The sequence below is a fragment of the Miniopterus natalensis genome, chromosome 3 (genome assembly GCF_054644295.1).
Source record: "Miniopterus natalensis isolate mMinNat1 chromosome 3, mMinNat1.hap1, whole genome shotgun sequence".
Classification (NCBI taxonomy): Eukaryota; Metazoa; Chordata; class Mammalia; order Chiroptera; family Miniopteridae; genus Miniopterus; species Miniopterus natalensis.
In genome coordinates, this window is record NC_142083.1 from 103898886 (window position 1) to 103922206 (window position 23321).

Sequence of the window (23321 nt, forward strand, 5' to 3'; positions counted from 1 at the left end):
CGTGAAGCTAGACGGTCCCTGCGGAGGGCTCAGGGCGTGAAGCTAGACGGTCCCTGAGGAGGGCGCAGGGCATGAAGCTAGACGGTCCGTGCGGAGGGCTCAGGGCGTGAAGCTAGACGGTCCGTGCGGAGGGCGCAGGGCGTGAAGCTAGACGGTCCCTGCGGAGGGCTCAGGGCGTGAAGCTAGACGGTCCCTGCGGAGGGCTCAGGGCGTGAAGCTAGACCGTCCGTGCGGAGGGCTCAGGGCGTGAAGCTAGACGGTCCCTGCGGAGGGCTCAGGGCGTGAAGCTAGACGGTCCCTGCGGAGGGCTCAGGGCGTGAAGCTAGACGGTCCCTGCGGAGGGCGCAGGGCGTGAAGCTAGACGGTCCGTGCGGAGGGCTCAGGGCGTGAAGCTAGACGGTCCGTGCGGAGGGCGCAGGGCGTGAAGCTAGACGGTCCCTGCGGAGGGCTCAGGGCGTGAAGCTAGACGGTCCCTGCGGAGGGCTCAGGGCATGAAGCTAGACCGTCCGTGCGGAGGGGACAGGGCGTGAAGCTAGACGGTCCGTGCGGAGGGGACAGGGCGTGAAGCTAGACGGTCCCTGCGGAGGGCTCAGGGCGTGAAGCTAGACGGTCCGTGCGGAGGGCGCAGGGCGTGAAGCTAGACGGTCCCTGCGGAGGGCTCAGGGCGTGAAGCTAGACGGTCCGTGCGGAGGGGACAGGGAGTGAAGCTAGACGGTAGGTGCGGAGGGCGCAGGGCGTGAAGCTAGACGGTCCCTGCCTAGGGCGCAGGGCGTGAAGCTAGACGGTCCGTGCGGAGGGGACAGGGAGTGAAGCTAGACGGTCTGTGCGGAGGGGACAGGGTGTGAAGCTAGACGGTCCGTGCGGAGGAGACAGGGCGTGAAGCTAGACGGTCCCTGCGGAGGGCTCAGGGCGTGAAGCTAGAGGGTCCGCGCGGAGGGCTCAGGGCGTGAAGCTAGACGGTCCCTGCGGAGGGCTCAGGGCGTGAAGCTAGACGGTCCCTGCAGAGGGCTCAGGGCGTGAAGCTAGACGGTCCCTGCGGAGGGCGCAGGGCGTGAAGCTAGACGGTCCCTGCGGAGGGCGCAGGGCGTGAAGCTAGACGGTCCGCGCGGAGGGCGCAGGGCGGTGCCGGCACACGGTGGCCATTTGGTGGTTCCTTGTCGGTGCGCTGTCTTTGGGGAGGAGGGGAGGGGGGGGGTTGCCGTCTCGGCCACACCCCGAGACCTGAGGGACTCAGCCGGAGGGGCAGCAGGAGGTCTGTGCCCCAGCTGTCCCGCCGGCCCTGCTCTGCGGCCCAGGGGACCCTCCAGGGGCCGTGGCTCCTGCTCCCCGCGGGTGCCCGGCGGGGGCACGAGGCTCGGAACGCGCGTGGGGGGAGCTCGGCGGTCGCGCTGCGTGGGGCTGGCTTCTTCCACAGCTCGGGTGAGAGGCGCGGCCTCTCCTGCCTTTTCGCCAGAAGCGGGATTTTCCTGCTCCTGCGAATCCTGCGCTGGGGGAGGCTGCGGAGCTGCGGGCGGCCCGGCGCCTCTGGGCAGCGCCTGAGACGGTCCGGCGGGGGGGCCCAAGCAGCCCCGCCCTTGCAGGCTGCCGGGTGAGAGGGGCGCCCCAGCAGCCCCGCCCCTGTAGGGTGCCCCGCGAGGGGCCCCCAGCAGCCCCGCCCCCGCAGGCTGCCCCGCGAGGGGGCCCCAGCAGCCCCGCCCCTGTAGGGTGCCCCGCGAGGGGCCCCCAGCAGCCCCGCCCCTGGAGGCTGCCCCGCGAGGGGGCCCCAGCAGCCCCGCCCCCGCAGGCTGCCCCGCGAGGGGGCCCCAGCAGCCCCGGCCCCGCAGGCTGCCCCGCGAGGGGGCCCCAGCAGCCCCGCCCCCGCAGGCTGCCCCGCGAGGGCGCCCCAGCAGCCCCGGCCCCGCAGGCTGCCCCGCGAGGGCGCCCCAGCAGCCCCGCCCCCGCAGGCTGCCCCGCGAGGGGGTCTTGCCCGGGTGGGGTGACTGCCCCTCCCTGCTCCGACCATGGGCCGCCGGGCTGTGGGCTCTGCGGGAGGCTGCCTCTGGCCACCCCGGGGTCCCGTCTCAGCTGGGCGCGGGGGCGGCTCTCAGGAGCCCCTGCCCCAAGTCACAGAGGCCGCGCTTGGGCCCGTGAAAAGCCTCGATGCAGAAGCACTTCGCATAAGCTGGCGCAGGCCCCGAGACGGCGAGGGCGCCCGCACGGAGGACCGACGCCTCGGCGACACCGTTTACGGAAGGGACGTCCGTGAGCGGCGGGTGGCGCCGGCGGGCTGCTCGCTGCCTCACCGCGCGGCCGCGGCCCCCCAGCAGCCGTTCATCACCTGCGCGCGGAGGCTGGGCGGTCCGGGTCCAGGCGCCCGGGGCTGGCTCTGGCGGGGCCCCTCCTCCTGGCCTGCAAACGCTGCCGCCTGGCTGGGTCCTCACGGGCCTTCCTTCTGCATGGGGCGGGGGTTCTGCTTGGGGGCGATGTAGGGAGACGTACTTCCTGATGTCTCTTCTTATAAGGACACCGGTCCTATCAGAGCACCACCCCCTGACCTCATCCAGCCCCAATTACTTCTTTAGAGGCCTGTGTGCAAATATAGCCACATTGGGGGTTAGGGCTGCAACATGTGGCTTGGGGGACACAAGCACCCCGCCCATAGCAAACCCTGACCAGGACCTTGGGCTCCAGCCAGCCCCTCTTTGTACAGGTTGGGTCACTTGGGTGAAGTGACATGACACATCTTTGAGGTCCTCAGTTTCCCCTCCTGTGCCCTGGGGGAGATTGTACCTTTGCCTCCCACCTTCTAGAACTGGCATGAGGACGAACACGACGACTGGAAGGTGGTAAGGGCCCCGAAACGGGAAAGGAGACCTCACCTGAGGTTAGGAGGGGGCATTTACAGAGATGCCCAGTGCTCAGGGTATCAGGTGCGGCATCTGCAGTGACCGTGGCACAAACACAAATGCCCAAAGGCTGGGGTGGCCCTGTCAGGGGCGTGGAAGTGGGTGGGAGCAGGATGGGAGGTTGCCATGGTGACGAGACACCAAGAGCCCCACTCGCTCCAGCCAGGGAAGTCAACGGCTTCTTTGGACTTTCTGAATTATCAGAATGAGATGGAAATTGACTTGTTCTGCTGGTAAGTAGCTGATTAAAGCCCTTGAAACAGTAGCAAACCAAACAGGTCCCATTTGGTCCACAGTCCAGTGGTTTCTGACCGAGGCTGTCAGAGTTGCTAGTGGGCTGGGCAGGACTGGGCTTGGAAAGGATGCAGGAGCTGCAGAGAGATGGGGGGTGCGACTGGTATCTAGTGGGTGGAGGCCCGAGATGCTGCTAAACATCCTGCAATGCGCAGAGTAGCCCCACAGCAAAGGATGCTGGTACTGCTGAGGCTGAGAAACCCTGATGTGTGTTGGGCAGGATGAATCTTTCTTGTTCAGGGCTGTCCTGTGCACTGTGGGTCAGGCACACACACACAGGCACACACACGCACACCACACGTGTTCTTATCTGGAAGTCAGGAGGCAGGGGATGGCCTCTCAATGCCAGCCTGATGCCCCCTCTCCATCTGAAATCCATTCAGGCCAGTTTCAAGCCTCCCGCCCCTCATTCAGAAGGCAGTTTTCAGATGGAAGATGTTTCTCCAAGTTTACCCGGCTCCCTGCCTGCTCCTGGCCTCTCTGGGAGAAAAGCGCAGCCTTAAATATCGATAATTATCATGCTGACAAGATTACTGGGTGTGTATCTCTGATGTTCTAACCATGCACGATCAACTGGGCTCTTCAACAGAGAAACAAGCTCATTTCATTTACTCTGAAATCTTCCCACTTGGAGCCCCACTTCCTCTCCCGCACCGGGCTCCCCACCTGGACAATATGCCTTCTCACTCCAGAGAGGGGAGGCCAGAGAGGCAGGGACACAGGCCTGTTGTCTCGGGCTCAGGGTCCTTAACAGCTTCCGGGGCTATTTGTCCATGAACCAGTGCTCCTGGGATTGGATCTGCAATTTATTATTTGATTAGTCTCTCCAAGGGCATCTTAATGTGCCCTTCGCAAGCACATACTCCAGCCAGACGGTGTGAGAAATTACACCTGTGGGGCTGCAGTAGTGAGACAATTATTCCAGCCACGTCCAAGATCCTGGCAACAAGTCTGGAGCTTGGTCACGGCCTTAATTTCCATCTGGGGTGAGACCGCATGGAGAATCTGAGAAGCCACGGCTTTTAGGTGACTGGTTTACGGAGGGAGCACTCTCTGTGCATTTCCCAGACTCTCTGCTGGCCTGGCTCCAGGGTAAACACTTGCACTCATCACCATCAGATGCACTTGCCGGGACTTGAATTCAGAACCGAGGTAACTGGGGCAGGGTTGCTGCACCTGTTTGGCTGGGGGGGCTCCAGCGGCACAGAGCGGCCCTGGAGCCGCAGTTCCAGGGGCACCGTCTTGACCCCCGACCCCAGAGCTGTGGCCCCTGAGCCAGCGCTGGCTTCTCACTCGGTTCCCTGGTTACAGAAGAGCAGCCTCCTTCCCTCGGTGGGCCAGTCTGTTTGGTTATTTTGTTTTTAAATTTTATTTATTTATTTAAATATATCTTCATTGATTTCAGAGAGAGGAAAGGAGAGGGAGAGAGAGAGAGATAGAAACATCAATGACGAGAGAGTCATTGACCGAGCCTGCAACCCGGGCATGTGCCCTGACCGGGAATCGAACCCCGATCGCCTGGATCCTAGGTCGAAGCTCACCCGCTGAGCCACGCCCCGCCGGGCTGTTTTTGTTTTTTTTTTAACTTGAATTTCTTCTCAGCCTAGACATTTTTTATTCCTCCATCCCTTCCGACGACTCTGTAAGCACCTAGTTCCTGGAACTAAATTCATTTCTGCTTAAACCAGCTAAAGTAGTTACTATTACCTGCAACTGAACCCCGACTAATAGGGCCCCTGAGGGAAAAGAGTTTTTGACCCCTGATTTATTCCTTACTTTCTCCGAGAGCACATTCTGACTTCAGTTTCATTCGCTTATTGAATCAGCCAAAACCTGTATCAAGCATCTACTAGGTGCTTATCACTGTGCTGAACGTGGGGGATACAATAATAGTGAAATAAGACGGTACCAACCGGCACCCCTGCTCCAGCCTGTGGGAACCCCAGCGTCCTGTCTTCCAAACTAGAAACCATGCATATGCCGTCGTCTCTTCTCTTCTCACTGCGTCCAGATCCCCACGGCCCTGCGATAGGTTCTGCCTTCATAGTGAGCTTTATAAGTTGATTCCACAGGCCCCCAAGGCCCTGTCCTATCCGAGCATATCCCTGTGCAGACGAAATAACGGACAAAGAGGGAGGAGGTTGTTACCCAAGAAGGTCACCTGTGTTCCGAGGCTTCCAAAGGGCAGCATTAGCATTTGCCTTGAAAAGCCCAGTGATTTGGATCTAGGGGAGTTGCCTCTTTTTTCCCCAAGACGAAGGGCCTTATCAGCCCAGGGGACAGAAACAGCTGCTTCCCCTGCAGCCCAGTGGGAATCACGTCTGGGAAGGTTTAAACCAAACAGACCATTTCTTGTTGTATAAGTGATGTTGTATAAAAGTGTTGAGATCAGCTGTGCTCCAAGAGAGGGAGTGAAAAAAACCAAAACCCAATCCAACCCAGAATATCTTTGACTTTAAAATGATCAGGGCCACGGACTAATTTCTAATTTCCCTGATACCAACTGGCACAGTAAGTTGGTACTGGACTTGCAGCCAGCTGACACCTCACAGCTTCCCACCCTTTCCCCATCACCTGCCGCCAGGCTAATTCACATCAGATCAATTTGTTCAATGGCCATTGTCAACTCACCACATTAACTAAAAAAAAAAAGTAAAATAAAACTGGGTAGTTTTAACTTACTGGTTTTCCCTTTGTCTTCATAGACGTATTTTAGGGAATGCTCAGTTTATCTTTGCTCTCCCTGTTGCCGAAGCCAGAGACCCACGGGGAGGGCGAGAGAGAGGGGAGGCCCAGAGGGAAGGAGGGAAGATGGGGAAGCATGAATATATTCACGGGAACGTGCATAAGGCTATAGCCTTAAGATGACATATTCACTGAATGTAATTAACCCACTAAAAAATATATTCAAGAAAAGGATACGCGCAGAGTATTCTTGAGTAGAAAGAATTCTGCTTGCTATACATTCTAATTTTGAATAGTAATATGTTAATGAAAAATATATTTGTAAGAACCCTCATATTCAAGATAATCTTAGGAATATATTTTCTTGGGCCCCTCAGTCTCCCTTTCTGTGCCCCCTAAGTCTTGTTAACAGCTATTTTTTGTTTCTTTAATCCAAATGACCTCAGTGCCTTCAACTTGGTCTTGAACGCCTCCTTGTCACATACACACTAGTTTGCCTTGTGTCTGCTTTGATGGAACAGCCACCTTCTTAAACTCACACCCTATACTGCCCATCATAATCACCGTTAATTGTCTAAATTTGTGTTCATTTTCTTAATAACTACCCGACTGCGAGTTTAGGCTGGGCTTGCAGCCGATGAACCCCCTCACTCCTTTCCCAAGAAAGTTGCCCCTTGCCTGGGGAAAAGATTCTCTACCCAGACCTGGGGCCCTTAAAAACTAGAGATCAGGCTCCATCCTTGTGTTCCAAGCCCTTATCTTTGAGTGGGAAGAAAAGGCCTGAGACCTGACACTGTTTGAAAATGAGAGTTTGCACCACTGATGTTTTAAATGCTTAGGAAGCGTCAGGTACTTTTATATAGTTTGGTGATCATTCTAAAATTCGTAGGATGTGCTTGCTCCCACTTTTCTGTAAATCTTGCAGCAGCGTATCTCGATGGCTCGAATCTGTGTGTGTGATCACCGCACCTGTGCATTCCCCTATTTATTAAATCACACCTGCCTTTGTCGGGGCTCTCCATGGCAAATTCTGCGACTTAATTAGATTTTTATTTCACCATAGAAAAGGGAAACATATTATGTTTCCAGACAGTGTTTGCACTTGAACTTGAAAGCACTTCCCATCATAGTCTCAAATCCAAATGTGCTCTCCACCTGCCTATTTCATTTTTACTTTTGTTGCTGACGGCACAATTAGCCTTTAAATACTGTTTTAATCTTCATCATAATTACATTGCTCTTCACCCTGGAGCCTTACGTTCTTGATTGTGTGCTAAAAAGTGACAAAGTTTCAAGAAATAAAAAATGCATCTATTTAATATTTTACAAAGGATCCCATTATGCATGGAATGGGTCAGATGGAGGGGGCTGAGCGCTGAGGCAGGCGGCTGACACGGGGCCTGAGATGCCTAAGCTGGTGGGTCTGGTTTCCCCACAGACGCTGGGCCCTTAAGGGAGGGTGGAAAGAATCCGAGACTCTGAGCTTCCAGCCTCTGCCCCTCAGGTTCCTTGTCTGTAAAATGTGGATGGTCACAGCTAATGTTTACTGAGCACTTCCTCTGTGCCAGGTGCTATTCTTTCTTTCCTTTTTTTAAATTTAAATATGTTTTTATTGATTTTAGAGAGAGAGGAAGGGAGAGGGAGAGAGAAACATCGATTGGCTCCCTCCTGCACACATGGGGATCGAACCAGCAACCTGGGAAGGTGCTCTGACCAGAAATTGAACCTGTGGCCTTTCAGTGCACATGATGATGCTCCAACCAACTGAGCCACATTGGCCAGGGCCCAGGTGCTATTCTAAGCACTTTGGTCATTCATTCTTATTATTTTGTCTGTTTTAGAGACAGGAAAACAGAGGCCATGGCCCATAGTCACATATCAAGTTAGTAGTGGAGACTGGATTTGAACCCAGCAGACTGGCTCCATAATCCACACTGTTAACCCCAAGCTGTATGTGTAGCATGAGAGCTTTTGGTCTCCCACTTTAGGAAGGAATTAAATGTGCCTCTGTTTGTGCCAGGTGAGCTGCTTTGTAAGCTCAGAAGCTTTTCAGTGTCCTTAGAAGCACCCAACACCCTGATGTCTGGTGTCCTCACGAGGAGGAAGGGGGCAAGGAGGCCGATGGTCCGGGGTGTGCATCCAGGCTCTGCCCCTTCAGCCATAGAATCTTCAGGAAATTACCCGATTTCTCTGAGCCTCAGCTTCTAAGTCTGTAAAATGGGCATGACACTCTCACTTATTTCTGAAGGCTGCTGCGAGGTGGAAGCAAGGCAAGGAATGCCGGGAGCACCGAGAAGAGCTGGGAAGGGCTGAGATGGTGCAAGCGTTTGCCGAGGGCTGACCGTGTGCAGGGATCTGCATGGAGCCCATTGCATGGGGTATGTGATTGAGACCCCCAGGAGCACCAGAAAGTGAGGACTGTTACGAACCTGATTTTAGAGGAAACAGGCTCAGAGAGGTAGGTGGCTCACCCAGCATCACACAGCCAGGAGTGGTCAGAACATTGGAGCCCCTGACCTTAGCCCCTGCCTGGCATGCTGCTCCCACCACAGACCTTCACGGGCGGTGGTTTTGAAAGGTCTCCACCCCACCCCACCCCACCCCGGCCATGAAGCCTTCTGGACCACCACCTCTGGGCGCCCAGCCGGTCCCCTCAGTGCCCTCGAACCTGTGCGTTGACCTCTGCGAGCTCATTCCCGAGCGTACCGGGCCTCAGTCACCCTTCCCCAGGCCCGCCTTGTGTCTTCCGTGAGACCTGAGCTGGGGAGCAGTCGTGTTTAGGGGCGGCAGGGAGGCCCCCCCGACTCCGTCCCTGGCGCTGGCGCGGAAGCCGCCGGGCTCGGGCGGTTGGCGTTTGCGATTCGAGTGACTGAGCCCAGGGACGGCAGCTGCGGACACGGGCCCGGCTGGGGCACGGGGATGACCGACGGGGCGGCCGGGCTCAGGCGGCAGGAAACAGGGAGCGAGGCCTCCCGCCCGCCCATCGTGAATTCAGAGGGAGCGTTCAGGCGCCCGAGGCTGCTGCGGTGGCCGTGGGGGTGGCGGTGGGGGTGGCGGTGGGGGTGGGGGTGGCCGTGGGGGTGGCCGTGGGGGTGGCGGGGGGAGGGGCTGCCCGAGACCACCCCCGGCCCAGGCCCCCCCTGCCCAGCGCCGGCTCCCCACGGGCCTCAGGGCAGCCAGCCCCCGCCCTGGGCTCCGGGTCCGACCCCCCCACGGGTGTCTGCTGCAGCCCCGGGGCCACTTCGAAGGAAAAGGCAGAAGGCGCACAGCCAGCGCACAGACCAGTGTTTCTCCGGCGAGGCAGTGCTCCCCTTCAAGGAACCCGGGGGCCCCGCGAGCCTGTGGCGCAGACAGGGCGCGTCTCGCTCGTCTCGGGGAAACCTCTCGGCGGCCGCTGCCCGGAGCCCGCCCTGGTCCCCCGTCCCCGTCCCCGTGTGTGCAGCCGCCTGGTCCCCTGTCCCCGTCCCCGTGTGTGCAGCCGCCTGGTCCCCTGTCCCCGTCCCCGTGTGTGCAGCCGCCTGGTCCCCTGTCCCCGTCCCCGTGTGTGCAGCCGCCTGGTCCCCTGTCCCCGTCCCCGTGTGTGCAGCCGCCTGGTCCCCCGTCCCCGTCCCCGTGTGTGCAGCCGCCTGGTCCCCTGTCCCCGTCCCCGTGTGTGCAGCCGCCTGGTCCCCCGTCCCCGTCCCCGTGTGTGCAGCCGCCTGGTCCCCCGTCCCCGTGCCCGTGTGTGCAGCCGCCTGGTCCTCTGTCCCCGTCCCCGTCCCCGTCCCCGTGTGTGCAGCCGCCTGGTCCCCTGTCCCCGTCCCCGTGTGTGCAGCCGCCTGGTCCCCTGTCCCCGTCCCCGTGTGTGCAGCCGCCTGGTCCCCTGTCCCCGTCCCCGTGTGTGCAGCCGCCTGGTCCCCTGTCCCCGTCCCCGTGTGTGCAGCCGCCTGGTCCCCTGTCCCCGTCCCCGTCCCCGTGTGTGCAGCCGCCTGGTCCCCTGTCCCCGTCCCCGTGTGTGCAGCCGCCTGGTCCCCTGTCCCCGTCCCCGTCCCCGTGTGTGCAGCCGCCTGGTCCTCGGTCTCCGTCCCCGTGTGTGCAGCCGCCTGGTCCCCTGTCCCCGTCCCCGTGTGTGCAGCCGCCTGGTCCCCTGTCCCCGTCCCCGTCCCCGTGTGTGCAGCCGCCTGGTCCCCTGTCCCCGTCCCCGTGTGTGCAGCCGCCTGGTCCCCTGTCCCCGTCCCCGTCCCCGTGTGTGCAGCCGCCTGGTCCTCGGTCTCCGTCCCCGTGTGTGCAGCCGCCTGGTCCCCCGTCTCCGTCCCCGTGTGTGCAGCCGCCTGGTCCCCCGTCTCCGTCCCCGTGTGTGCAGCCGCCTGGTCCTCTGTCCTGGATGAAGAGACATGTGCGCAGGGGCTGGGGACGCAGGTGGAGCCTGTTGCTCTTTCAGGTGGTCATCGGGGTCACAAAACACCCCCGCCCGGAGGAAGAAGCAGAGAGTCCCTGGGCCAGGCCTCGCTGTGCTGAGGAGCAGGTGCCCCGGCCCCTCACTCCCCTGGCCTGGGTCTCCTCACCCGTAAAAACCCCCTTTGCCCTCAAGTTCCGCGCCCGGCCGTCCCCGGGCCTCAGGAAGAGCCTGGGCGCCCTGGGTGGAACCCACAGCTGACTCTGCGCGCGGAGCAGCCTCCGGTGGCCTGGGAGTGACACCCTTCCCCTGAACGAAAGGATCGGGCTGCTTCTGACGCCTGGGGTCCAGCCTGCGAGGACCGGGTCCGGGGATAGCCCTGCTCTCGCCCCATGCCCAGCTGGGTGCCAGAGTCAGCCCTCTTTTGTTTTATCTCAGTGTAATTTTAATTCGCATCTCTCAAAATCTCAATAGACAGTCTAGATGTGGACGAATGTGAAGGAAATGTGTAAAAACACACCAGCTCTTTTGACCCTGAAAGATGTTCCTGTTTCTCTGTAGATATAACATTGTAGTTTCTGAATACAGGAAAAATCAATTATTTATTACTTTGGATATTTTCTAAATTGGGCACAGACTCAGCAATTTCTGAATTCAGCCAACCTCCCCCCAATATCGAAAGCCAAATGCCCCTGTGAAGGTATGGGGTTTGCCAGAGGTTCGCAGGAGGGAGAGAAGAGGTCACTTTGTCCAACAGGAAAGCTGTGCTGAACTTCCCTTAGTGCTGAGGGCGCCCAAAGCCCGGCTGTGGCCACGGGATCTTGTTAAAATATAGATTGTGGTTCCTGAGGTCTGGGGTAGGGCAGTGATTCTGATTTCTTTTTTTTTAAAAAATATTTTTTTATTGATTTCAGAGAGAGGAAAGGAGAGGGAGAGAGAGAGAGAAACATCAATGATGAGAGAGTCATTGATTGGCTGCCTCCTGCAAGCCTCCTGCTGGGGATCGAGCCCGCAACCTGGCCATGTGCCTTGACCGGGAATCAAACCCTGATCACCTGGATCCTAGGTCGACTCTCAACCGCTGAGCCACGCCCGGCTGGGCAAGATTCTGATTTCTAACAAACTCCCCCCAAGGCCGATGCTGCCAGCCGGAGGACCGAGCTTTGAGTAGCAAGTCCCTGAAACATTTAAATCCATTTTTGATAGGCAGTAAATAGAATTGAAAAAATAAAATGAAGACATGAAATCAAGACGGTCTCAAGGCCTAATACGTCACCAGGATTGTCAGCAGCTTAAGCATTTTATTTACGACCATACATTTCCTAGGAAAACACCTTGTTGCCTTGTGTCCTGTGTGTGTCCTTTTTGGTTGTTGTCTATGAAGGTATTGCATAAGAAACATCTCAGGGAGCTCTCTAGCTATGTTTAATTTTGTGGGTTTGATGTAAAAAAAGAAACCCCACTGCAGCCTTTAATTATGTTTTTGAAATTTGTGATATGAAAGGAAAGTAGCTGGGGGAATAGTAAACAGACTAGTACAAGGTTTTTAAGTCTTGCCTGCAAAAGCCTCATAGAGCCAGCAGGGTGTTCGCATGGCTGGAAAAGGCCCCAAGGGCGAGATGAGGAACTGTTTTGAATGGATCTGGTGAATCGTAGGAATGGAACAAAAGCCAACTTACTGAACTCCAAAGCCTGCCAGCAATTACACAGACCGACTTTGCTCGTGCTGTTTAAAGCTTGAGAGCAGAATCCTTGGGGAGAGCACACGTGGACTGAATTATTTCCCCCAGGGATCCTTCCCTTAGCGAAGCGTGAACCCACAGGCCCAAGGTTAATTCCAAGATTTGTCAGAAGGCCAGCCCCTGGAGAGAAAAACCAAAGCCAGGCTTAAAGGATGGCAGGTGCATCAGATAGAAGGGGGGCCGCCTTTTATTAAGGAGACAGGTGTTGCCAGGCAGGCGTGTGGATAGGCAATGTCATCCAGTGTGTGCACAAACTGATGTCATCCAGTGGGTGCAGAAACTGATGTCATCCAGGTGGGTGCAGAAACTGATGCCATCCAGGTGTGTGCAGAAACTGATGCCATCCAGGTGTGTGCAGAAACTGACGTCATCCAGGTGGGTGCAGAAACTGATGTCATCCGGTGGGTGCAGAAACTGATGTCATCCAGGTGTGTGCAGAAACTGATGTCATCCAGGTGGGTGCAGAAACTGATGCCATCCAGGTGTGTGCAGAAACTGATGTCATCCAGGTGGGTGCAGAAACTGATGTCATCCAGGTGGGTGCAGAAACTGATGTCACCCAGGTGTGTGCAGAAACTGATGTCATCCAGGTGGGTGCAGAAACTGATGCCATCCAGGTGTGTGCAGAAACTGATGTCATCCAGGTGGGTGCAGAAACTGATGCCATCCAGGTGTGTGCAGAAACTGATGTCATCCAGGTGGGTGCAGAAACTGATGTCATCCGGTGGGTGCAGAAACTGATGCCATCCAGGTGTGTGCAGAAGCTGATGTCATCCAGGTGGGTGCAGAAACTGATGCCATCCAGGTGTGTGCAGAAACTGATGTCATCCAGGTGGGTGCAGAAACTGATGTCATCCGGTGGGTGCAGAAACTGATGTCATCCAGGTGGGTGCAGAAACTGATGCCATCCAGGTGTGTGCAGAAACTGATGTCATGCAGGTGTGTAGATAGTTGACTCTCTCGGGATCAGTCTTGGACTCCTGAACTGTCAGAGCTTGTAGAGACCTTCAGGATGCTCCCTCCCGCTGGCCCCCCAACCTGTTTACAGATGAAGAACAGAGGTCCTGAGCTGGACAGGGCTTGCTCTGGTGCCTGGGCTGTGGCTGTCGGCATGGGAATTGCCCCGGGGCCCTGATTGCAGGCCTGGGAACATCAGTGGCTCCCCAGGGCCCCTTGCCGCTGCCCCCTCCTCACCCCAGCTCACTCCTGCAACGCCCCGGCTGGCGAGGTCCTGGCCTCTCCCAAAGACTCCACCTGACCCAGGGGGCGGGGGGCTTAGATTTTGGCCTCAGACATTTTATTAACCATGGGATTATGAGCTTAAGTGAAGACACCGGCGGGCACCTAATTTTAAAAACATTAAAACAGAGGTCCCTCTCCAGGTGGAAAGCAGTGTCTGCCTGACACACACACTTTATACAGGGCGTTCCGGGTGAGCCAGTGCCCCTCCCAGCCCATGAGAACTCATCCTTCCCAGCAGCTGCCATGAGGCCCTGGTTGGCACTGAGCTCTGTGAGGACAGTGGCGGTCTGCTGTGCCCGTGGAGCTCTGGACAAGTGTGCCCACCGGGAGGAAGGGGGACAGGCAGGTGTGGGGTCAGATGAGGAGGTAGCCCGATGTCCCTTCCAGTCAGTGGGATGGAGTCCACCTGGCCAGCGGGCCACAAGGGGCAGAGCAGTGCAGACCCAGGTGCCTTCCCACGTCCTTGACAGAGAACAAGCCTCACCAGGCTCTTTGTCCATGGCTCCCCCTCCCCCATCTGCTGGTTAAGCCCCTCTCTGACCCTGGCCTGGTGCAGTAACTTACTCATCAGGTCTTAATAAGTAAGTAATAAAGGCTGTGTCCTTCCCCTCTGGTCCCCCGAGTGGCTTTTTCGGACTAGTGAAGAACAGCATGGTGCTCCCGGGATTGGAGCCCTTAGGCCACAGCAGGGAAGACCCAGTTGGGGGGCCGTGGCGGCCAGTCCCAACATCCATGAAGAATGCTGCTTGGTTCAAGGGCAGTGTTCCCATCCACACTCACCTGACCATCATAAGCACTCACGCCGATGTAATGAGCTCTTACAATTCATTCAGCAAAGAGAGTCCCCTGCAGTGTGAATTGGGCCACATCTTGTGACTCAGAAATTTCTCTTTGCTGAATGGACCCCTGAGATATCCTCCCCAAAGAGGCATATGGAAATGTGTTTATTTTATTTTTATTTTTCTGAATTTGAATCCTGAGTTTTTACAAAATAGATGACTATTGAGCAGCATTAGAATGTTATGGTCACTGGAAACATCACCACTGATAATATATATGCTTCACTCTTAATCCAAATACTGGAATAGCATATGGATCTTTTGCTACAGATTTATTGAGATATAATTGACATATTGTATAAGTGTGAGGTGTTGATTTGACACACTTGTATATTGCAGAATGATTCCCACCATAGCACCTCCGTCATACCACATAACTACCATTTATTTTATTTGTGGTGAGAACATTTCAGATCCACACTCTTAAGCAACTTTCAAGTATATAATACAGTATTATTAACCATGATCACCATGCTGTCCGTTAGATCCCTAGAATTGGTCATCTTAGGGCTGGAAGTTTATAGTCTTTGACCTATATCTGGAACATCTTTATTTTGGTAAAGCCTATAATAGCAAAAAGTTGCAAATAACTTAAATGTCCATCAATACTACTTTTCTGTGGCTTCAGGCATATATATGTTAACACACAGGGAAAGGACAAGTGTAACCTCTGAGGGAGAGACTGAGATGGAGAGTGGAGGTCAAAGGGAGCTTTAGGCTCATCTGTTTCATGTCTATAAAACATGAGAATGTGTTCATGTGCTATTTATGTCACTAAAAATAACTTGAAAAGACAGAATATAGGAAAAGCACTGAGCTCCTACAGTACAACTGTCTTCCCATATTTATCATGTAAGGGCAGGGGACGGGCTGAGACCCAGTGTGGCTCCTCTGGTGGCAGGCCAGGCTGGGTTTGGTGGCTGCATCTCAGTCACGGTGGGGCCGTAGGGAGCCAGGGTTCCGTAGACTCACTGCCTAGTGGCAGGCTGTAGGACACGGTCCTCACACTTGAGTACGCATCAGAACAACCCACAGTGCCTGTGAGATTTTCATTTCCCCAGCCAGCTCTTGCTTTCAGCAGTGCTGATTTAATAGGTCTGTCTTGTGGTCCATCAATCTGCAGTTTTTAAAAATAAGCACCAGAAGTGATGCTGACATAGGTGGCCTTTGAGCCACAGTGGACGAGAGGCATACAATCCATGTTATTCGCCCTCTGCAGAGACACTGCTTTCAGTGTCCTCAAGGGTGAACGCTGGGCTGTTTCCCTGGTGACAAAGGCCCACTAGCTAAGAAAAAACACAGGCAGATCACACCTTCCTAGACATCTGAACTGTCAAACTGCCGCCCCTGGATGTCGTGCATGTACACACACGTGTAAATCACTGGGAAAACACAAGGACCATTCCAGTTTTGCATTTTGTTAAAAACTAAACAGGAAGAGTCCCTAGCTCACAAGACAGTAGCACCAGAATGGTGTCTAGAGAACAACTCAGAGGGGGGACATAGAGAGACGTGGTTTGGGTCCGTCTCTGTGTTTTGTCAGGAGGCAACCGGAATGAGGGGCTTCTACAAGGTCCAGTTTTCTATCTAGATGTGACCACAAAGAACCCTTACTGCTAAATGCCCTAATGCAAACACAAGATGATTGTAACCAGCCATAAAAGCCATTTCCAGTTGATTATGAAACAGGATTGGAATCAAAAATAGGAAAGCAAATTGCCTGCCTTTGGAAAAGAATGTTATAGAAATGGCTTTTGAGTGTTTTGTTTTATTTATTTATTTATTTAATCATTTATTTATTTATATTTTCTACTCCTGATAGACTAAGCTGAGATATGCCATCCCTGCTGCTCATGTCTGAGCATCGACAAGAAGCCAATCAAAATTTAAAAAATAGAATGTGCTAAGATTTTGAATTGAGTCGATTGGTCAAGCCTTGTGTCTCTTAGTGCTTCTTTTTGGGGTACAGAATGTGACCTGGCTGGGTCCTGAAGAGGAATGCGGTGAGACCCAGGGATGTATGCAATGAGGCTGCCTGTGGCAAGAGGCCCTAGATAGGCCAAGGTCAGGGACTAAAGCTGCCCTAGAGTTTTGGGGGTGGGGGAAGCAACTCAGCCAGCCTGGGTCTCCCCTCAGCCCTGGATAATCCTATCAAAACAGGCCACACTGTCAGCATCACTCATGGACCACTTGGGATATTATTAAAGGCATGCATTTCAAAATTAAACCACAGAAAGGAGGAGAAGGGAGCTGTGCCATGCAGCAAGCCTGCCTAGTTACTCCACCCCAGGACCTGACAGGGATGCAGGAATCACCGCGAGCCCTCCCCTGGGAAAAGCAGGGCTGGGGAAAGAGGGAGGTGGGTTCCTCACACAAAGCCGCAGCCTGTAGAACATTCTGATGATTAGAGCACTCACTTTTCAGTCATTTCCTGCCACCTGAACACTCATAGAGATTCATAATGGCTCTAAATTGTTGTGTATGTTTTACATAAGCATAGGAAGGAGTCACATTTAAACAACATATGCAATGTTGATACAGTTGAGTAAAAAATGTTATGAATACTTTAACGACTCTTGTGAATTAAAATAAATATGCTCTATAAGGGTAAACACAATTCTGATTTGCTAAGGCAATTAGTAAATTTCCCAGTGGTCGTTAATGCGCCCTTTCACAGCAGGTGGTGGCAGGGGCATTTTCCATGGGCCTACGTCAGTGATCCACGTGGGCTTCCTTCTTACTCGCTGAAGTGCACATTTCCAGCCAATAATGTTTGGTTGTTGTTTTCTGTCCTTGATTTTTTACACAGTATCTCACCCGGGGCGTTGCATGACTGGTAAACAGTAATAAAACGAAGGAGAGCATTTAGACTGAAAAACGGTGAACTCTCCTCACCACAGACAATCTTCTGGAGGAATGTTCAAGTGGAAGGGTTTAGGGAATTGCTCCCCTGAAACCCTCTTGACAAGAGACAGTGACATAAGGCAGGACAAAGGAGCATCCAAGAGTGGTTGCCATTACTAGGTGCCACTATGTGCAGTTCCGTCACATATGGGATCTCAACATCCTCCAGAGGTGGGTATTTTTATGAATTTCTTATATTCTCCAAAACGGGGGTTCTTGCAGAATAAAATGCCCAAGGCCCACATTGAGTGATGGCGGAGCCCCTACACAAGCTCGAGACCTGTGTCTGTTCCTTACTTGGGCTTTGGGCTTTGGGCCCAGTGATCGCCTCTGTTTGGCAGTCAGCTTGGGCTTATCTTAGGGTTTTCTTAAACATCATCTTTTCCCATTTGCCCCGCTGCTCTTTCAGGAAGCGATGAGTAGGCAACCTGGTAAATGTAGGGTTTTTGGAAATACAATTCTGGGGTTCAGATGTCTGAAGAGAGCTGACTGTGAAGGCTGGTAGCACTTTCAAGCAGAGGACTTTGTGAACTTTTAAAAAATATATGTTTTTATTGATTTCAGAGAGAGGACGGGAGAGGGAGAGAGATAGAAACATCGATGAGAGAGAGTCATTGACCAGCTGACTCCTGCACGCCCCCTGCTGGGGATCGGAACCCGAAACCCAGGCATGTGCCCTGACCGGGAATCGAACTGTGACCTCCTGGGTCATAGGTTGATGCTCAACCGCTGAGCCATGCTGGCCAGGCGACTTTGTGAACTTTAAGAGTGCTGAATTGGTGTAAGGCACTGGTTCTCAGCCAGGGGTGATTTGGTCCCCTACTCTCACCCTCAGGGGGATACTTGGCAATTTTTAGAAACATTTTTGGTTGTCACAATTGGGTATGTGCACTCCTGGCATCTAGAGGGTAGAGGCCAGGGATGCTGCTAAACATTCTACAATGCACGGGACAGCCCCACATGACAGAATTACCCTGCCCCCCATGTCACTAGTGTGGAGGGTGAGAAACCCTGGTATGAGGGGCTGCTACATTTCTTATATATTTGGAAGCTAGTTTTTTCGGGGCTTTAGCTAAATTGATTATAACTTGGAGAGCGTGGGTTTAGAATGGATACAGGTGCATAAAATTGATTGCTTTTGTTCCAGTGTTGACTTTTCCTCCTCTATCAGTGAATCATTTGAATTTGGAGGGTGAAATAATTTTACTTCTATCAGCCCTAACAGAGATATCTGCATCCAGAAGACAAAGGACAAGGGCTTGCTGGAGAGGGGCGAGGGAGCTCCAGCCTCTGGAAAAAGGCAGTAAGATGTGAGGGGGCGAGATAGCTTCAGAGGAGTGTCGAGTAAGAAACATCTAAACCTGTAGAGAATTTTTATGGGTTTATCTGAGCCAAACTGATGACAATAGGTAGGAAGCAAAATCTCAAAAGATTGAGAAAATGCTCCAGAGAATGGCAGTTTATTTTATACATTACAATCAAAGGAGGAGACATAAGAGGGTTACATGAAGTCCACTGGTGATATATTAGGGACCAGGGAGAAAGCAAAGCTGGGAAATCTCTAGGGTTGGATAAAGAGTAGAATGGAGAGACGCCTGCTTCTTTTACATTGGTGGGTGTGGGACAGTTAACAATGAACACTTACAGCACTTAGAGGTGTATTCGGGGGACAAGACAGCAATGAGGGGTTCCGTGGTCAAGCCCTCTGGTGTGGTCTGGGCCCTCAGGGGTCTGGAAAAAGAGATTACTCTCATATTTTAAAGGTATGTTATCTTTGATGCAAAAAGACAATTGAAGGGCTAATTTAAGGTAACGATTCATCTTTGTAAAGGAAGCTACCGACCTGGGGTGTGACTGCCCGCCATAACCCACTTTCAGTTAGGAATTTTCCTGAGCAGACCACGCTATGCAATTACTTTCAGTCTCTGAGTTTGTAGGGTTTGCCTTGCAGGCCTGTGCTGAGTTGTCAGGTTTAGTATGGGGCCTCTTTTTGCCCACAGAAGGGAGGTTACAAAGCCCCCTCCCCTCCCCTCCCCTCCCCTCCCCTCCCCTCCCCTCCCCTCCCCTCCCCTCCCCTCCCCTCCCCTCCCCTCCCCTCCCCTCCCCTCCCCTCCCCTCCCCTCCCCTCCCCTCCCCTCCCCTCCCCTCCCCTCCCCTCCCCTCCCCTCCCCTCCCCTCCCCTCCCACCGTGGTCCAGGCTAATTTGCATTTCAAGGACGACTTAATACAACTAAAATTTTATGTAACTTAAGCTTCTCAAATGTTTGTTACTTCTGTTTTCCAAGTGGAAATCCTGCAATTACTAGTATGGACATATTTCACTCTAAAATGAGGTGAGGAGGCCTGGGGGGTGTTCGTACAAGGGGAGAGGGTAGGGTCCGGGCCCAGGAACTTAGATTCTGCCCTGGGAGAGCCACGCAGATGAGGGACAGGGCCTGGCGGCTGAGAAAGAGCGGGAAGGGCGGTTGGGGAGCAGGGGGCCCGGGTATTAAGGTGTCTGTGCAGTGTGGCTGGCGTGAGGGCTGTGTTTTCTGACCTAGAGAGGGGACAGAGTCACACCCTCCGACGCCCAGGGGCCCCTGCTCACTGGCCTGCACTCCACCTGCTGCGCTTGGAGACGCAGCCGCAGCCCCAGGAGCCGGGCCGGCCCCTTTCCCAATGCTTCGCGCCCAGAGAGGGGTCGGAACCCCCCGCAGCACCGGGCTCCCGAAGCCGGCCCGGGAGCTGTCCGCGGTGCTGAACCCTGGGCTGGGGGGAGCCGCAGCCCCAGGAACCGGGCCGGCCCCTTTCCCAATGCTTCGCGCCCAGAGAGGGGTCGGAACCCCCCGCAGCACCGGGCTCCCGAAGCCGGCCCGGGAGCTGTCCGCGGTGCTGAACCGTCCTGGGCTGGGGGGAGCCGCAGCCCCAGGAACCGGGCCGGCCCCTTTCCCAATGCTTCGCGCCCAGAGAGGGGTCGGAACCCCCCGCAGCACCGGGCTCCCGAAGCCGGCCCGGGAGCTGTCCGCGGTGCTGACCCCTGGGCTGGGGGAGCCGCAGCCCCAGGAACCCGGCTGGCCCCTTTCCCAATGCTTCGCGCCCAGAGAGGGGTCGGAACCCCCCGCAGCCCGGCCGGGAGCTGTCCGCGGTGCTGACCCCTGGGCTGGGCGGAGCCGCAGCCCCAGGAGCCGGGCTGGCCCCTTTCCCAATGCTTCGCGCCCAGAGAGGGGTAACCCCCCGCAGCACCGGGCTCCCGAAGCCGGCCCGGGAGCTGTCCGCGGTGCTGAACCGTCCTGGGCTGGGGGAGCCGCAGCCCCAGGAACCGGGCCGGCCCCTTTCCCAATGCTTCGCGCCCAGAGAGGGGTCGGAACCCCCCGCAGCACCGGGCTCCCGAAGCCGGCCCGGGAGCTGTCCGCGGTGCTGAACCGTCCTGGGCTGGGGGAGCCGCAGCCCCAGGAACCGGGCCGGCCCCTTTCCCAATGCTTCGCGCCCAGAGAGGGGTCGGAACCCCCCGCAGCACCGGGCTCCCGAAGCCCGGCCGGGAGCTGTCCGAGGTGCTGAACCGTCCTGGGCTGGGCGGAGCCGCAGCCGGGGGAGCCCTCGGGGTCCCGGGAGGGCGAGGGCCCGCAGGTCTGCGGGGAGCTCAGGGCTCCCCATTTCTAATCCCTGCAGGAGCCCCCACGCTACTCTCTACCCCCAGCCTGGACTCTGCGCAGGATCCAGCGCTTAGGGACGGGCCCTCGCTCTCCCCACACCCGTGGTGCGTCTCAGTCCCCACCCCGCTCCTCCAGCCCCTTCCCTCTGACACTGCAGCAGGTCCCGAGAGACCGGGCGCTTCCCGCCCCACGCTCCCCTCGTCCGCCCCCCCCGGAGCGGAACCCCCCCCTGGGCGCAGCAGCTCCCGCAGTCGCGTCTCTGCCGCCCAGGCTTGTCCACCCCTCCTTCCCTTGCCGTTTCCGTCCTTCTGTCACTCGCCCTTCTCCCCAGTTGTCTAGGCGCCGAGCCTGGTGGTGTGCGCTCCGCCCCCATTTTCCATACAAGGGCGCTGCAGTGGGGGCGCGGCAGGGGGGGCTCCCGGTCCCCCTCAAAGCTGCGAGCCCGCTGGCAACTCCGGCACCTGTTCAGCTCCCGCGGAAAAGCGAGAAGCCGGCACCATAGTCGCGGGCGGAGGACTCCAGGGGACAGATCGCGCCTCTCCCGCCCTCGACCGCTCTCCGTCCGCCAAGTCGCACTCGCCAGGTAGGAGCGCGCCCCTGGGTCTAGCCTGCGCCCACTGAGAGCTCTAAATGGGTTAGAAGGCGTTTAAATAACCTGTGCGTGCATAACCACGCACCGATTTATTTTTGCAGAGGTGGGAAGGCAGCACTTTAAATTGTTATTTATCTTGGCCAGTTACTCCAAAGGGAGTATTTGGGTAACTGGGGAGGGAGCGGTTGGGTAGGAGGGGGTAGATAGAACATGAGAACTGAGGGACTTTGATTCTCTTTGGAAGGTAGCCGTGGCTTCCCTGCCGACTCAGGAGCCCTGGTCCCTGACTTATTCTCTGAACTTCCCCCGGTGGCCTCAACCCCAGCGAACCAGAGCACAGGGGCCCCGGTGGGCAATGGGTCGACGGCTGGCCCGGCGCCCAGGGCGCCGCTCCGTTCCAGAGCCTGCAGCTGGTGCATCGGCTGAAGGGGCCGATCCTGCTGCTCCACAGCGTCGTGGTGACCGTGGGGCTGGAGGGCAACTGCCTGCTGGTGCCGGCGATCGCGCGCGTGCGCCGGCTGCACAGCGTCACCGACTTTCTCGTCCGCAGCCGGGCCTTGCCCGACGTGCTCACTGCACGGCCTTCCTGCGCTCGCGCTGGCCTAGGCCTCGAGCCGCGCGGCTGGGGGTCCGGCGGGGCCTGTGCCGCCTGGTCTTCTCCCTGCAGCCTGTCACCGTGTACGTGTGGGTGTTCACGCTCACCACCTTCTCCGTGGACCGCCACGTCGCGCCGGTGCACCCCCTGCGCCCCGCGTCTCGGGCTGGGTACCTGGGCGCTGTCCGCGGTGCTGGACACCTGGGGGCTCTGTCCGCGGTGCTGGGCACCTGGGCGCTGTCCGCGGTGCTGGACACCTGGGGGCGCTGTCCGCGGTGCTGGCGCTGCCCGCCGCCCCGCACACCCACCACGTCGAGCTCCAGCCGCACCCCGTGCGCCTCTGCGAGCAGTTCTGGGGGCCCCAGGAGCGCCAGCGACAGCTCTACCTTGGGGGCTGCTGCTCGTCACTACCTGCTCCCCTGCTGGTCATCCTCCGTCTTACGTCCGAGCATCGGTGAAGCTGCGAAGCCGCGTGGGGCCGGGCTGTGTGACCGGAGCCAGGCCGGCTAGGACCGCGCCTCCGCCCCTTCTGCCTCCCGGTGGTGGCCACGGTGGTGCTCGCCACCTGCTGCGGCTGCACTTCTCCAACCTGCTGCGGGACCTCCGCCCAAGCGCCATCGACCCCTGCGCCCTCGGGTGGAGCAGCTGCTCGGCCACTGGCTCGCCGTGAGCTCGGTCGGCTACAACCCGCTCATGGACGCCTGGCTGCAGGACGGCTCCCGCCAGGAGCTGCAGTACTGGTCCCCAGCGCCAGGGGGCGCTGCTGAGCAGGGGATGCAGTACCGGGCGCCGGCGCCAGGGGGCGCTGCGAGCACGCAAGTTTTTGCGAGGAGCTGGGCAATCTCTTGCTCGCCTGGTCCCGCAGGATCCCGCCGCAGGACCAGAGCATGACACTCAGCGTGGTCATCTGATGCCGCTGCACCTAGGCCTGCCTCACCTGATGCCCCTCCACCCCCCCTCCCTGGTCTCCGAGGGTGCCCGCTAGGCTGGACTGGGGAACCTGTTCCCAGAACCAGAGCTAAGCCAACAGGGGCAGAACACGCAGCCCAGCCCTCTTAGCCGCCTTGCCTTGTCCTCGAGTCTTTGTAAAATGTTACATGGGCTTTGCTGCTAGTGCTTTGCTTGGAGGAGGCCAGGGAGAGGGAAGGAGATTTACTATTTTCTATTTGTGCTTTAAAGGTCAAGCAAAGCTCTTTCTCTGGTTTTCAAACAGTGTTTCTGAACCGTGGCCGCCTTCCTTGCTTTTCCTTCTGTTTGCCACTGGGTGAGACGAGAAGGGGCAATGAGGTAGGACGTAAAGCCTGTCGGTTTGCCTTTTTAAAAGTTTGCAACTCGGATATAATACCTGATATCACTCAGCTGACTGGAACACGTTTGTTTCTAGAATTCCGGGGAAGCGTGTATTACCAATCGACATCTAGGATGTTAGCGTTTCCTGAATAAGGCCTTGATACATCAAAGGGGGTTTTCATTTTAAATCCACTTGCATTTATAGTGCAAAAGACTTACAAGTCACCTTCAAGAAGGTCTTGCTAT

At 56.4% G+C, this 23321-nt stretch overlaps 1 pseudogene; it reads left to right on the forward strand.

Annotated features, from left to right (window-relative positions):
* Window positions 1-2000: 2000 nt before the first annotated feature.
* LOC148093611 (prolactin-releasing peptide receptor-like) lies at window positions 2001-22696 on the forward strand (annotated as a pseudogene).
* Window positions 22697-23321: the final 625 nt, after the last annotated feature.